General features: G+C 37.7%; 1 protein-coding gene across 1 annotated transcript in view; it reads right to left on the minus strand.

Annotated features, from left to right (window-relative positions):
- Positions 1-14383, minus strand: part of TOGARAM2 (TOG array regulator of axonemal microtubules 2) — a 73234-nt gene that overhangs the window by 6097 nt on the left and 52754 nt on the right. The gene's annotated exons all lie outside the window — the stretch shown is intronic.

Here is a 14383-nt window from a genome sequence, read left to right on the forward strand (position 1 = left end):
GGAGGTAACAGGGAGCTACTAGAGTTTATTAAATAGGTGGGTATCTGTGCTTTAGGAACATCACTGTGGCAGCTGAGTGACTATTACAACAGTTTAGACATTAGGTGATGAAGGCCTGCAGGGCAGCAATATCAAAGGAGAGAAATGGAAATATACAAGAGATGACATGAAGATAAAAATCAGTGAATTGTGGCAACTAATTGGAAATAGGGTAAGTGAGAAACTGAAAATGATAGCTAGGTTGTGAGTCTGGGGGACTAGGACAGTGGAAATAGAGGAGAATTTAGAAGAGGAGAGAGTATGGGGAAAAAGAAATTATTTCAATTTTAGATATATTGAGATGTCAATGGGAAAATCAGTTCAAGATGCCTTATAGGCAGTTGGTAGGAGAGATATTAGGGCTAGATAAATAATTTTAAGAAGTATCAGTATAGAGATGATAAATGGATCTATAGGAGCTAATGAGATCACCAAACAAAACAGTATAGAGGGAGAAAAGAAGGGATCCTAGGACAGAATCTTGGGGGACGTCCATGTTAGTAGGTGTGATTTGAATGGAGATGCCCCAAAGGAGATTGAAAAAGAGTAGTCAGATAGGTAGGAAGTAAACCAAGAGAAAGTGGTTTCCCAAAAACCTAGACAGAAGAGATACTCAAAAGCTACCCAAAGATAAATTAAATAGGTAAACAGAATAGATAAGCTAGATAGATGATAGATAGATAGATAGATAGATAGATAGATAGATAGATAGATAGATAGATGATAGATAGATAGAAATAGTACATTTATTAAGCCCTTCCTATGGGCCAGCACACTGACCTAAATGCTGAGAACACAAATGGCATGGAGATATGGTGAAGGCCTGGCCGAAGGCAAGACAAGGTCAAAGCCTATCAGAACTCAAGAGTGGATCTAGGAATGGAATTCAAGTTCTAGAGGAAAGAGGAGGTGGAGATGATGGCCTGATTGGAGAAAGCAGGATGTGGAACTGGCCTGGACTGTAGTAGAAGCTTCAATCTAAACTAAATCAATCAATCAAATCAATCAAACTAAAGCTAAAGCTAGATTGTTAAAGTTGTGGAGTTAAAGTCCAAGGTTCCAAGGGGAAAGGGATGACCCTGAGTAGAGATCACACAGACATAGTGAGGAAGTGCAGTGGAGAGGAGATGTATGTGAAGATGTTGTGGAGAAGAAATGACAAGTTCTGGCAACTGACTTGACGTGGAATAATTAAAAGTGAGGAGTCTAGGATAACACCAAAATTGCAAACCCTGGGGGACTTGATGGATAGTCTTGCTCTTGATAGTAACAGGAAAGTTCAATCAGAGCTGTCCCATGATGGAAGGAATCAATTCAACATCAATGGAGGTGTCCAATTAGAAGCTGGATGAATACTTGCTGAGGAATTCCTATATAGAAAAGACTGTACTAGATCTCTCCCTGAGATGGCTTACTAGCTCTGAGGGATTGGAATTTTAAGATGCTAAGACTCGTCTCTATTATTTTAAAGAGTTTATTGAAAAAGATAATTCTGTTTTAGATATATTGACTTTGAAATGCCTCCAAGAATCAAGCTTGAGATATCCAATAGAAAACTGATGAGTGGCACTAGAGCTTAGGAAAGAGATTATACTAGAAATACAGATTTTTGAATCATATTCATAGAGATGGTATTCAAATCCATGGGAGCTGATGAGTGAGAGAACACATAGAGAAAAGAGAAATGGGACAAGGGTAGTTAGATGAAGAGATGTGGATGATGAGCCAGCAAAAGAGGCTAAGAAGAAATAGTCAGACAAGTATGAGGAAATCCAAGAGAGGGGAATATCACAAAATCCAGTGGAAAGAGTTCCCAAGAGAGGTGGTCAACAGAGCTAACTGCTACAGAAAAGTTTGAGGATTGAAGACTTAGAAGAGGATCTTAGATTTGGCAATTAATAGATTACTGGTAACTTTTTAAATAGTAGTTTATTTTTCCAAATACATGCAAAGGTAATTTTCAACATTTACCTTTGCAATACCTTGTGGTCCAATTTTTTTCCCTCTCCTTCCTCCCCTATGCCCAAGACAGAAAGCAATCCAATATAAGTTAAACATGTGCAATTTTTCTAAATATATTTCCATATTTGTCATACTGCACAAGAAAAATCAGATCAAGAGGGGGAAAAGCATGAGAAAGAAAAAAAAAAAAAACAAGCAAACAAACAACAACAAAAAAAGGTAAAAATGCTCTCTTTGATCCACAGTCTCCATAGTTCTCTCTGTGTATGTGGATGGCACTTTCCATTATAAGTCTATTAAAATTGCCTTGAATTCCCCTCTTTGTTGAAAAGATCTAAGTCCATCACAATTGATCATCACATAATCTTCTTGTTGATGTGAACAATGTTCCTTCGATCAGCATCAGTTCACATAAGTATTTCCAGGCTTTTCTGAAATCATCCCGCTCATTATTTCTTTTAGAACAATAATGTTCCATTACTTTCATATACTATAACTTATTCAACCATTCCCCAACTGATGAGCATCCACTCAATTTCTAGTTTCTTGCCATTACAAAAAGGGTTGCCAGAAACATTTTTGTCCATGTGGGTCTTTTTCCCTCTTTTATTATCTCTTTAGGATACAAACCCAGTAGAGTTATTGCTGGATCAAAGAGTATGAACAGTATTATAGCCCTTTGGACACAGTTACAAATTGTTCTTCATAATGATTGGATCATTTCACAACTCTACCAACAATGCATTAGGGTCCCTTACTGATAACTCTGGAGGGTATAGCATCAGTTAAGTGATGACGTAAACCTGCAACATGGTTTAAAACAGAATGAGAGAATGAAAGAGAGAATAGTTTTTTGTGTAGAAACTTTTTTGTTAATTTGGTAAAGAAAGGGAAGAGAGATATAGGATTAGTGAGTATGATAAAATCTAGTTAGGGTTTCTTGAAAATAGAGGAGACAAGCGCATATTTGTAGACGGAAGGAAAGGAACCATTACACAGGGAGAGAATGAGGATTTAGAGTGAGAAGAGGGATGAGCAATCTACTAGAGAAGATAAGAAGATATGAGGTATCAAGCAAAAACATAAAGATTTAGTGGGGAAGACCATATATTTCATCAGAGATTAGAACTAAGGAGGAAGCAATGGGGAATAGTGTCAAGACTTATAAGAAATTGTTGAGGACTTGAGAGATAAGGAGAACAGCATAAAGTAGAGATTATGTTGAATGATCTTGGATCTCAATTAGGACAGTCACAGAGATGCCAGGGAAGAACTGAGAATAGACAAGAAGGCTTGGAATAGTCATGGTGGAGAATTCCTTTCTCAATTAGGCAGGAATAAAAGTATTATCTTGATAGAGTGAAGGGCCTTGTTGACAATGGATAACAAATCTGTCATGGACCCATCAGCATGGTTGTGACTTACTCCGGTTCTATGCAGCATCTGAGTGAAGTAAGAGAGGCAAGTAGTAGGAGCATTCTAGGGTTAGGGTTTGGTAACATATGAGCAGCTATAGGAAGATGAGGGGAAATGATTCCAAGGTCAAGGATGAGGTTGGGAGAGGAGGAAAGAAAGAGTATTTGGGGCAGGAGTGAAGTCCTGGGAAAGTACTGGGGAGTAGAAAGTTTGGAGGTCACAGGGAGGACAGAGAAGCAGCTGAGGAAGAATAGGAAAAAACCCCATCAAGCTCCCTGATCTCTGAAATCCTAACATATCTAGCCAGAGCAAACCTAAATACCTAACATAAATAACATACTAAATACAGAGGATAAAACCATGAGAACTAGAGACCAATATCACTAATGAACAAAAAATTTAATTAAGATCCTAGACAAAAAAAGTGGACCATCATAGCAATATGTTCAATAAATCAATCACTAGATTAAAGATAGACCAAGGATACTGGGTAGTTCCATATAAAGAAAATAACACAGTTAATCATATTAGAAACAAAACACTCCAAATCACATGATTTATACCAATAGTTGAATTAAAAAAGCCTTGACAAAATACAATGCTCAGTTATGCTGTAATCTGATAGCACCATTTTCTGTAACACTCATTTTGTACCTAGCATACACTGTCTTGTATAATGGTGATAATGGTGGTGGTTGTTTGATTGTTTCAGGCATGTCCAACTCTTCGTGCCCCCATTTGGGATTTTCTTGGCAAAGACACTGGAGTGATTTGCTATTTCTTTTTCCAGTTCATTTTACAGAAAGATGAGTCTTTTCGACACCAGGCCTGGCAACTTAACCACCTAACTGCCCCTAGCTGCCTCTATGGTGTCTAATCTCCACAAAAGCAATTATTTGTTTACCAGAATAATAGAATGCAAAAGTCAGAAAGGACTTTAGTGATTACTTAATCCAACCTCCTAATTTTTCAGATGAGGAAAATGAAATTCGGAATGGAGAAATGTTCAAAGTCACAAAGCAAGTCAGCAGGAAAGGTAAGACCAATGCCCAGGCTTCCTGCTCTCCTTCCCTGGGTCTTCCTACTTTATTTACATCTGCCACCCAGAGAGACTCTAAATACCTTGAGGATAGGGACTGGAGCTGATAATTCTCTGTACCATTCCCTGCCTCCAGAGTTTACAACATAACAGCCATTCATCAAATACCTATTGATATATGTGTTATTATTGGGAGAGATGGAAAAAAGAAGTAAAGGGATAGGTCTGAGATTTAACAAAAAAAGAAAGAAAGAAAGAAAGAAAGGAGAAGAGGAATAAAATATCTATTGTACCTACTATGTATCAGATACACAGAAGCAGCTGAGTGGTACAATACAAAGAGCACCAGACTGGAGTCAGGAATTCCCGAGTTCAAATCTGGTCTCAGACCCTTCCTAGCTGGGTGACTTTCAGCAAATCATTTACCGCTGTTTACCTCAGTTTCTCATCTGTAAAATGAGCTAGAAGAGGAAATGGCAAACATTACAATATCTCTGCCAAGAAATCTCTAAATGGAATCACAAAGAGTTGAACATGATTGAACAACTACAAATGTGCCAGGAACTGTGCTAAGTACCTTACAAATTTTATCTCATTTGATCCTTATGGCGATATTGTGAAATAGGCACTGGTATTATCCCCATTTTACAACTGAGGAAACTGAGGCAAATAAGAGATTAAGTCATTTGTCAGAGTTACCCAACTAGGAAGGGACTGAGGTTATATTTGAACTGAGGTCTTCATGACTATCTACTGAGCCATCTCATTGCAAAGAATATTGACAGTTGAAGAGGCCAAACAAGAAGAACAAAAAAAAATCTTTGATGCTAAAAAATTGAGCTGAACTGTGATAGACTTGGATCTTTTCAACAATGAGGTGATTCAAGACAATTCCAAAAGATCTGGGGTGCAAAGTGCTATCCACATCTACGGAGAGAACAAGAGAGACTGAATATAGCTCAAGACATAGTATTTTCACCTTTTGTTGCTGTTGTTTGTTTGCTTGGTTTTTTTCTTATTTTTTTTTCCTTTTGATCTGATTCATTTTGCACAGCAAGATGAATGTAGAAATATTTAGAAAAATTGCATAGATTTAGCCTATATCTAATGGCTTCCTGTCTTGGGGAAGAAGTAGGAGAGGGGGAGGGAGAAAAATTTGGAAGACAAGGTATCACAAAGGTGAATGTTGAAAAAACTATCTTTGCACATATTTGAAAAAATAGAATATTGTTGGGAAAAAACAACAATGAGAATTCTATTCTAGAAAGGATCCAATGAGACAGGGCTAGCTATTTAAAGCTATTTGAGAAACAAACAAGCAAAAAAAACCACTACACACAAGGAAAACAGAATAACTGAGGGTTTTGCTCTCCTTGGAATTTAGAGAACTCCCTAGGATAAAGGACAGAAGGTACCCTCACATTTCCAAATTGTCAAATGCCATCTATCAGATGCCTACCTCAGGTCATGATTGTCAAAGACCAACGGTAATTGACTGGCAAAAACTTGACCTGTTACTGGCCAGCACTATTCTTTCCATCGCATTAAGTAGGGTGCAGATTCTAGGTAAGTATATCCAGATGAACCCGGTGGGACAAACATTTGCTCACAGCCAAATTATTTCATACTGCTGCTAATCACCAATGGCAGGATGAAGAAAGGACTAATGATTCTATAATCATGCTGTCACCTCTCTTCTGTGGGCTGGTTTTCCCATAAGTCACAGAGTGAAGCATTCCGGATCAGTCTGGGATGGTATCCATAAAGCAGGTCAGGGATGTTCTCAGCCTCCCAGACTATTTGGCAGGGATGGCAGGGATGACCCTCGACTGTCAGGTTAAGTAAAGGATGCCCTTGCAGAGCCACAAGATAATGCACAATTGCTTTCCTGAATGGCTCAGCCCTTTCAACGATTGATAACCAGACCAGTGGAGAAATGAAGACTAAAGAATACAGGAGCACACAATACAATGATATTGAAACTGTGATTGCCATTTGCCCTTTCAGTGGGCTGTATTTTCATAGATCATGGAATCATAGTACGAGGACTAGCAGCAACCTCCGAGAGCATTTATCTAGTCCCACCCTTTCATTCAACAGGTAAGGGAATTGAGGCTAAGAAAGGTGACTTGCCCAACAGAGAAGACTAAGTAGAACTAGAACCCATGCTCTCTGATTCCAGACCCAGAAGTTCAACCCATGGGCAGCAGGGCTGACCAACAAGTGCTCAGGATCAGGAGCCCAGCTCAGCAGGGGGTACCAGAAATCTAGAACAGGATGCAGTCAATCCCAGGAAGTAGGTTATGATTGAGATAAGCAAATGTAAGTAAACTGGGGACAGAACAAAGGAGACCAAACACCGTTGGCAAGCAAGAAATGCCAGTCCTGGAGCTGAAAGTCTGGATCTGCTCTGCCCTGCCCTGCTTCCCTAGGAGCAATCCTTGCACACCAGTATTGTCAGGAACATGCTGATGAAGCCACTGTCCATGACTAGGGTAACCACGGATGCTCCTCCAGGCCCTGAGATAAAGGCGAAGCAGGAATGCCATTGATCCCAAAGTCCCTCACACTCACTGACAGGACTCTTCTCTGGAGAAGACAAGATCCTCTCAAACTCGGTTATGTGAAAGCATTTCAGACTGGAAGAAAAATCATCCACTTCCCTTATATTCCAGTGACAGACATAATCCCTTCCACCCCCACTTTTGGTTCCGGAGCCCCAGCTTCTGTTTCTGTTCATATTTTCTTTGCCAACTCAGACTCGAGCACTGTGATTGCAGGGACTGGCGACCGTCAGTGGTCTTTCTAGCTGACTGAGACTGCAGATGCCCCCCTGGGAGCCATCACTGCGGAGAAAGGTCCATTAAGCTTAGGCTTAAATGGAGCTGGGGGTAATTAGCAAGAGATTTACTCCTATTAAGCCAAGCTTTTATTGGCCATCTCTCTGTGTCAGTTGAAATTACCATCTCCTCTGCCCATGGCTAGCACTGAGCTTAATGAAGAGTGGCTTCAGGGGAGAAACAGCTGCCATTTTTAGTCTCTTGGAACAGAATGAGGAAATTACAATAAAGTTCAAGGATTGGAGAAAATAATGATCACCTATTTCTAGGCTGAAGCAGATTGTCTGCATAAGGTCAGAAAAAATATCTTCATATCAGGATTAGTGCATGTGAACTGAAGGCAAGTGGCCTTGTATAGAACCTAATGCTTTTCTCCTCCATCCCCCCCAGGACACCCCCAAATCTCTGCTGTTGTCATTTTGGCACCTGGTGACAGGAAGACCAGCAGAGGGACCTAGGGCAAGAACAGGGGTTACAGATGTTATAAATTAGCTGGCTTAGTAGTTAAGTCCAGAGGAGTTATCACTGTCAAGGAAGAGGAGACAGGAGAAATCCATCACTTAGGCAGACAGGAATTCTAGATTTCATAGATGATGGATAAATGAGATCCAGAGTGTAGACTAGCAAATCAGGGGACAATAAGGCAAGGGCCTAAAGAGAAGATTCGAGCAAAATGGAATAAGGTCAAGCGTGCATCCCCTTTGATTCCAGCAGTGTTACTACTGGGCTTATACCCCAAAGAGATTTTAAAGAAGGGAAAGGGATCTCTATGTGCAAAAATGTTTGTGGCAGCTCTTTTTGAAGAGACCAGAAACTGGAAAATGAATGGATGCCCATCAATTGGAGAATGCTTGGGTAAATTGTGGTATATGAATGTTATGGGATATTATTGTTCTGTAAGAAATGACCAGCAGGAGGATTTCAGAAAGGCTTGGAGAGACTTTCATGAACTGATGCTGAGTGAAGTGAGCAGAACCAGGAGATCATTATGCACAGCAACAACAATACTATATGTTGATCAATTCTGATGGACATAGCCATCTCCAGCAATGAGATGAACCAAATCAGTTCCAATAGAGCAGTAATGAACTGAACCAGCTACACCCAGTGAAAGAACTCTGGGAGATGACTATGAACCACTACATAGAATTCCCAATCCCTCTATTTTTGCCCACCTGCATTTTTGATTTCCTTCACAGACTAATTGTACACTATTTCAAAGTCCGATTCTTTTTGTACAGCAAAATAACTGTTTGGACATGTATACTTGTATTTAATTTATACTTTAACATATTTAACATGTATTGGTCAACCTGCCATCTGGGGGAAGGGTGGAGGGAAGGAGGGGAAAAGTTGGAACAAAAGGTTTTGCAATTGTCAATGCTGAAAAATTACCCATGCATATATCTTGTAAATAAAAAGCTATAATAATAAAAAAAAAGAATAAGGGATCAAGGACAGAGTCTGGGCAATAGGAAACTAGGATCTAGGCAGACAGATAAAGTAATAAGCATGGGGCACAAGCAGCAAGAATGGTGTCTAATGCTGAAACAAAGGCTCTATCAGCCAGGGCAGAATAGGTATAAGACTATGGATAAGCATCAACTCACAGGTGGAAACAAGTTTGTTTCCCTGAGCTAAAAGATTTAAAACTGGAAGGAACCTTAGAGATCATCTAGTACAATAACTCTCTGATTTTATAGATGAGGAAACTGAAGTACAGAGAAATTATTTGCCCAAAATCATGCAAGGAGAAAGTGGCAGAATTGGGATTTGAATTCAGGTTGTATGACAACAAATTCAGTGTCCTTTCCACTGTACCACACTATTCCCCAAGGCAATCCTCTGATTAGCAACTGCCTTTCATACCTGAGAGTGGATATCCTCACCTTTCCATTGCCTAGCATCTTTATCATGACTAGAGAGTTTAGTTCTATGTCTATAAACAATGTGTTCATTTCTACCCCCAAGGGATAATTCTTACTATAGTGGGTAAAGGTACAAGAGTTTCAAAGGATTAGTTGTATTATTCCTCTGGAATTCCTCTCTGATCAAAATTGTCAGCAGACTTACACAATTTCAAACCAGGTCTGAAACTAAAATTCATGCTGTTATCGGATGCAAATCATAGCACACCATAATCTCTGAAGAACTTAGATTATGCAGAACCCAAAAGGCAAGAGAGAAACTTAGAAAATATCACTAGGCTGCCACCTTACCCACAAGGATGTGCACACTAAAAGGTATAACAGACATGATCAATGAAAAGTATCATCAGAAAAGAAAAGAGGTAGATTGGCTAATATAACAGAAAAGAAAAGCAATAAATGCTGGAGAGGTGTGGGAAAACTGGGACACTAATGCATCGTTTGAGTTGTGAACTGATCGAACTATCATGGAGAGAAATTTGGAACTATGTGCAATGGCAATCAAACTGTGCATACCCTTTGCCACAGGAATATCACCACTAACTCTATATATCCCGTAGGGAATTTTAAAAATTTGTACAAATTTATACGTATTTGTACAAAAATACTTATAACAATTCTTTTTGTTGTGGCAAAGAATTAGAAATGGAGGGAATATCCATCAATAGGAAATGGCTAAGTAAGTTGTGGTGTATAATTATAATAGAATACTATTGTTATATAAAAAATGAAGGTTAATTTCAGAAAAGCCTGGACTTATATGAATTGATGCAAAATGAAATAAGTAGAACCAAGAGAACTCTGTACATAGTAAAATACTGCAGAATAATCAACTGTGAATAACTTAAATATTCTTAGCAATATAATGATATGAGACAATTCCAGAGAATTTATGATAAACAATGCTATTTACATCTAAAGAAAGAATGTATAACAGTCCAAATATAGATGGGAACATGCTATTTTTCACTTTAATATTTTTGAGAGATTTTTTTTGTTAGTTTGTTTTTTACATGACTAGTATAGAAATATGTTGGGTATAATTGCACGTGTATAACCTCTATCAAATTGCTTCTCATCTTAGGGAAAGGGGAAGGAAAAAAGGTAGGGAATTTAAAACTCAAAATTTTTGTAAAATGTTAAAATTTGTTTTTACATCAATTGAGAAAAAAATAAAATATTGTTTTAAAAGGGAGGAAGGAGCTAAGCAGGTGATTTGTGAAAGTGAGGCCTGACAGCCTCAGAATGTTAAAACTCCAAGGACTCTAGCACATGGGGTAGATGCTTTATGCATAATGTGTGGGAGGACATGGATAAGAATTGCAAAGAAAAAAAAAAAAAGCATGAATGGGCTGCAATCTGAAGCGATAGAAGGAGAATAGTGAGATCACTGGTCCTACTTAGTAAGAATAGATGCCAAAGAATGGAATAAGAGGTTTCCTCACTCTAGGAGTTATAGAACTATTTGCCAGTAAAGAAGTCCACAGCTGGCTTGAACTTGTATACCCATCCCGAACAGCAGCTTCTCCTCCATCAGAGAGATTGCTAAATCCGCTATCTTCAAAAAATGATTGTAAAATGGAAGGGGTAATCTTTCACCTCATGAGTAGGCTCAGGTGTGACCTACATCAGGTCCACTCATATCAAAGTTTACAGCATATCTCATCTACTTAGGCAAATTAGATCTCACTAGATCTGCTCTGTCAAGACTTCTAAAATTGATAGTAAAACATTGTTTTATATCTCTTCAATGACAAAATATTTTTTTAAATCTTTAAAAAACAATGTTATGGTATCTTTTCCTTTTGTTACACTTTCCTTTTCAAACCAATTCCTCTTCTTTCTCAAAGAGTCATTCTTTATTTAAAAAGGGGGGCGGGGAGTAGGAAAAAAGCCAGCCTTAGTCCTCATCCTTTGCCTCTCTGTAGCATTTGATACTGCTAGCTATCTTCCCCTCCTGAATGTTCTAGGATTTTGTGATACTTGTCTCTGAAAAGTCTTTCTTGGTTCTTTGCTGAATTATCATCCCCATCATCCCTCCTAACTATGGGTCTCTTCCAAGCCTCTGTCATAAGTCCCCTTTTCTTTTCATATCATCATTTGATGACTTTCTCAGTTTTCATGGCTTAATTCTTCTCTTCACATATTTTCAGAGATAACGCACAAATATATTTATCCAGTATTCCATTCTCTTTCCTGAATTCCAGTCTAGCATCCTCAACCACTTATTAGGCATTTTGAACTGGGTATCACAGTTGTATCTCAAACTCAATATGTCTAGAATAGGACTCATCACACACACACACACACACACACCCTCTTCCAAACTTCCATTATTGGTAAGTTCAACACTATCCTTTCAGTCACCCACTTTTGCAATATATAGGTCACCCTAGACTCCTCACTCTCAATCACTCCACTCCTTTACTCAGTTGCTAAATCTTGTCATTTCTATCTCTTCACCGTCTCTCACATACATTACCCCTTTCTCTTTACTTATATAACCACGGCACAAAATCAGGCCGTTGTCATCTGGATTAATAAAATAGCCCCTAGAGCAACTAGGTGGCACAATGGATAGAACACCTGCCCTGGTCAGGAGGACAAATTCAACCTCAGCATTCACGTTTATTTGCTATGTGCCCCTGGACAAGTCACTTAGTCCCAAATACCTTGCAAAAATTATAATAATAAAATCAAATACCTATTTTGTCTTCTTGTCTCAAACCTATTCCCACAGATATGAAAGTGACTTCATTAAAGTTGTAAATCCAAGCACATCATCTGTCTATTCAATAAGCATAAATATAAATATGTTTTGTGATAGTTAAGAAGTGGAAATAAAGTAGATATCCATCAATTGGGAAATGGCTAAACAAATTGTGCTACATAGATGTCATGTGATATTATTGTGCTATAAGAAATGATGTGTGTAATGAATACAGAGAAAGCATGGAAAGATCTATATAAAATGGTGCAAAGTAAAGTAAGCAGAACCAAGAAAACAATATATATATATACACACATCTATATTAACTACAACAATATAAATGGAAAGAACACTACGGCAAAATATCAAAAGTGAGTATAAAAAAATTATAAAAATCAATGAGGACTCTAATAAGAGTTATGAAAAGACACTCCTACAACCCCTTTGTGAAGGTGAGAGGACTATAGTTTTACTCAATATACATGTTTTTGGACTTTTTTCAATGTATTGATTAGCTGTGATGACTTTCTCTTTAAAAAAGCATTATTTGTCAAATGGAATGGCTTTTGGGGGGGAAAGGATATTTTGATGCTATAAAAAACAGAAAATATTAGGGAAAAAACTTCTTTAAAAGAAAAAACAAATATTAACTCCTTGGTAATAGAACTCTTTTCTTTGTATTCCCAGGTCTTATCACAGTGCCTAGTGTATAGTAAGCACTTAATAAGTGCCTGTTGACTGACTAAGTGATTGACAGTATAGGTAAGTCTCTATACCAATGGTTCTCCCATCTCTGCTAAGAATAGAGGGAAGAGCATTTTTAGGAAACACATTTTTAATCTCTCTCACTGTTAGTGGTAGAGAAGTTGCAATTGTAGGGTTGAATTCAATAATTTTTTAGAAGCAAAGTATTACCAACTAGCGATAGATACTATGACAAATTTAATTTCTCACCAAGGCATAATGGAAAGAATACAGGCTTTGGAGAAAGATACTCTAGTTTCAAGTCCCAACTCTGCTATTTACTAACTATGACATTGGATAAGTCATTCCTCTTCCATAGAATCAAGTCCCTTACATGCAAAATAGGATCCTGAGATCCCTTCTAGCTCTACTGCAAAAGTAGTGGATTCAGCTTCCCCTTTCCTGCCTTCACTTGCCATCAAAGAGCAAAAAGCCAAATATTGTGCAATATTCAATCCAAAAGGCAGGTTAAAAAGCTTCCTCTGGATCAATTTCATTAATAGCCACGGTGGGGGGGCAGGGAACATACTCCAGTGCAAGAGTAATATGCATCTGAGTTGACTTTTTATCTCTACCACAAACAAGAAGCTAAACTTGGAGTAGTTTATCCTAGCTGAAATCTGAATATGGTGGGATGACAAGCACAGCCTGCTTTCCAACAGTCCATTTTCAGAAACTATGTCAGAAAGAACAGTGAAAAACAATTCCCATTAGTCTCAATATAGTTTTTGATAAAGCATTCTCTAATAGACAAATGGTTAAAGGATTTGAACGAATAGTTACTGAAAGAAGTATTATAAGAATGTTTTATACCACTAATAATACCAAAAACACAAATTAGAACAATTCTAACATTTCACCTCTCTTAAAGTAAATTAGTAAGAATAATAAAAGATGGAAATAGTCAGTGTTGGAATGGCTGCAGAAAGACAGGCACACTAAAATCCTGTGGTTGAAAGTGTGAACTAGTCTAGCTATTCTGAAAACCATTTGAATTATTTAACAAAAATGACTTTCAAAAAAGGGAAAAGGGTATATTTGTACAAACATATAATAGCTCTTTTTGTGGTAGTTAAGAATTAGAAACTGAGAGGATACCCATGAGAAGGAGAATGGCTGAACAAGTTGTGTTATATGGAAATGGAATGTTATTATGCTATAAGAAATGACAAGCAGAATGATTTCAACAAAAAACTAGAAAAACTTTCACGAACTGATAAAAATGAAGTGAACAGGAGAACATAGTACCTAATAACAGCAATACTGTTCAATGAAAAATTGTAAATGATTTAGTTATTCTCAGCAATACAATGATCCATGATGGAGTCATGATGAAAATGCTGCCTCCAGAGAAAGAACTGATGTTTTCAGAATACAAACTCTAAACACACTATTTTTCAACTTCTTTTCTCTTTTCTTCTTTTCTCTTTTCTTCTTTTCTATCTTTCTGTCTTCTTGCACAAAATGACTAATATGGAAATATTTTACATAATTGCACATACATAATCTATATCAGATTGCTTATTGTCTTAGGAAGGATGAGGGGAGGGAGGAAGATTACACACACGTAATATAAGTGTTATATATGTTATACATATATGTATGTATGTGTTTACACATAGATTTACAGCATAAATAAAATTTTGGTTAATCCCAAGTCAGCAATTTTCTCTTATTACTACTAAGAGGCATTCATACTCTCAAT

The sequence above is a fragment of the Antechinus flavipes genome, chromosome 2 (assembly GCF_016432865.1).
Source record: "Antechinus flavipes isolate AdamAnt ecotype Samford, QLD, Australia chromosome 2, AdamAnt_v2, whole genome shotgun sequence".
Taxonomy (NCBI): Eukaryota; Metazoa; Chordata; class Mammalia; order Dasyuromorphia; family Dasyuridae; genus Antechinus; species Antechinus flavipes.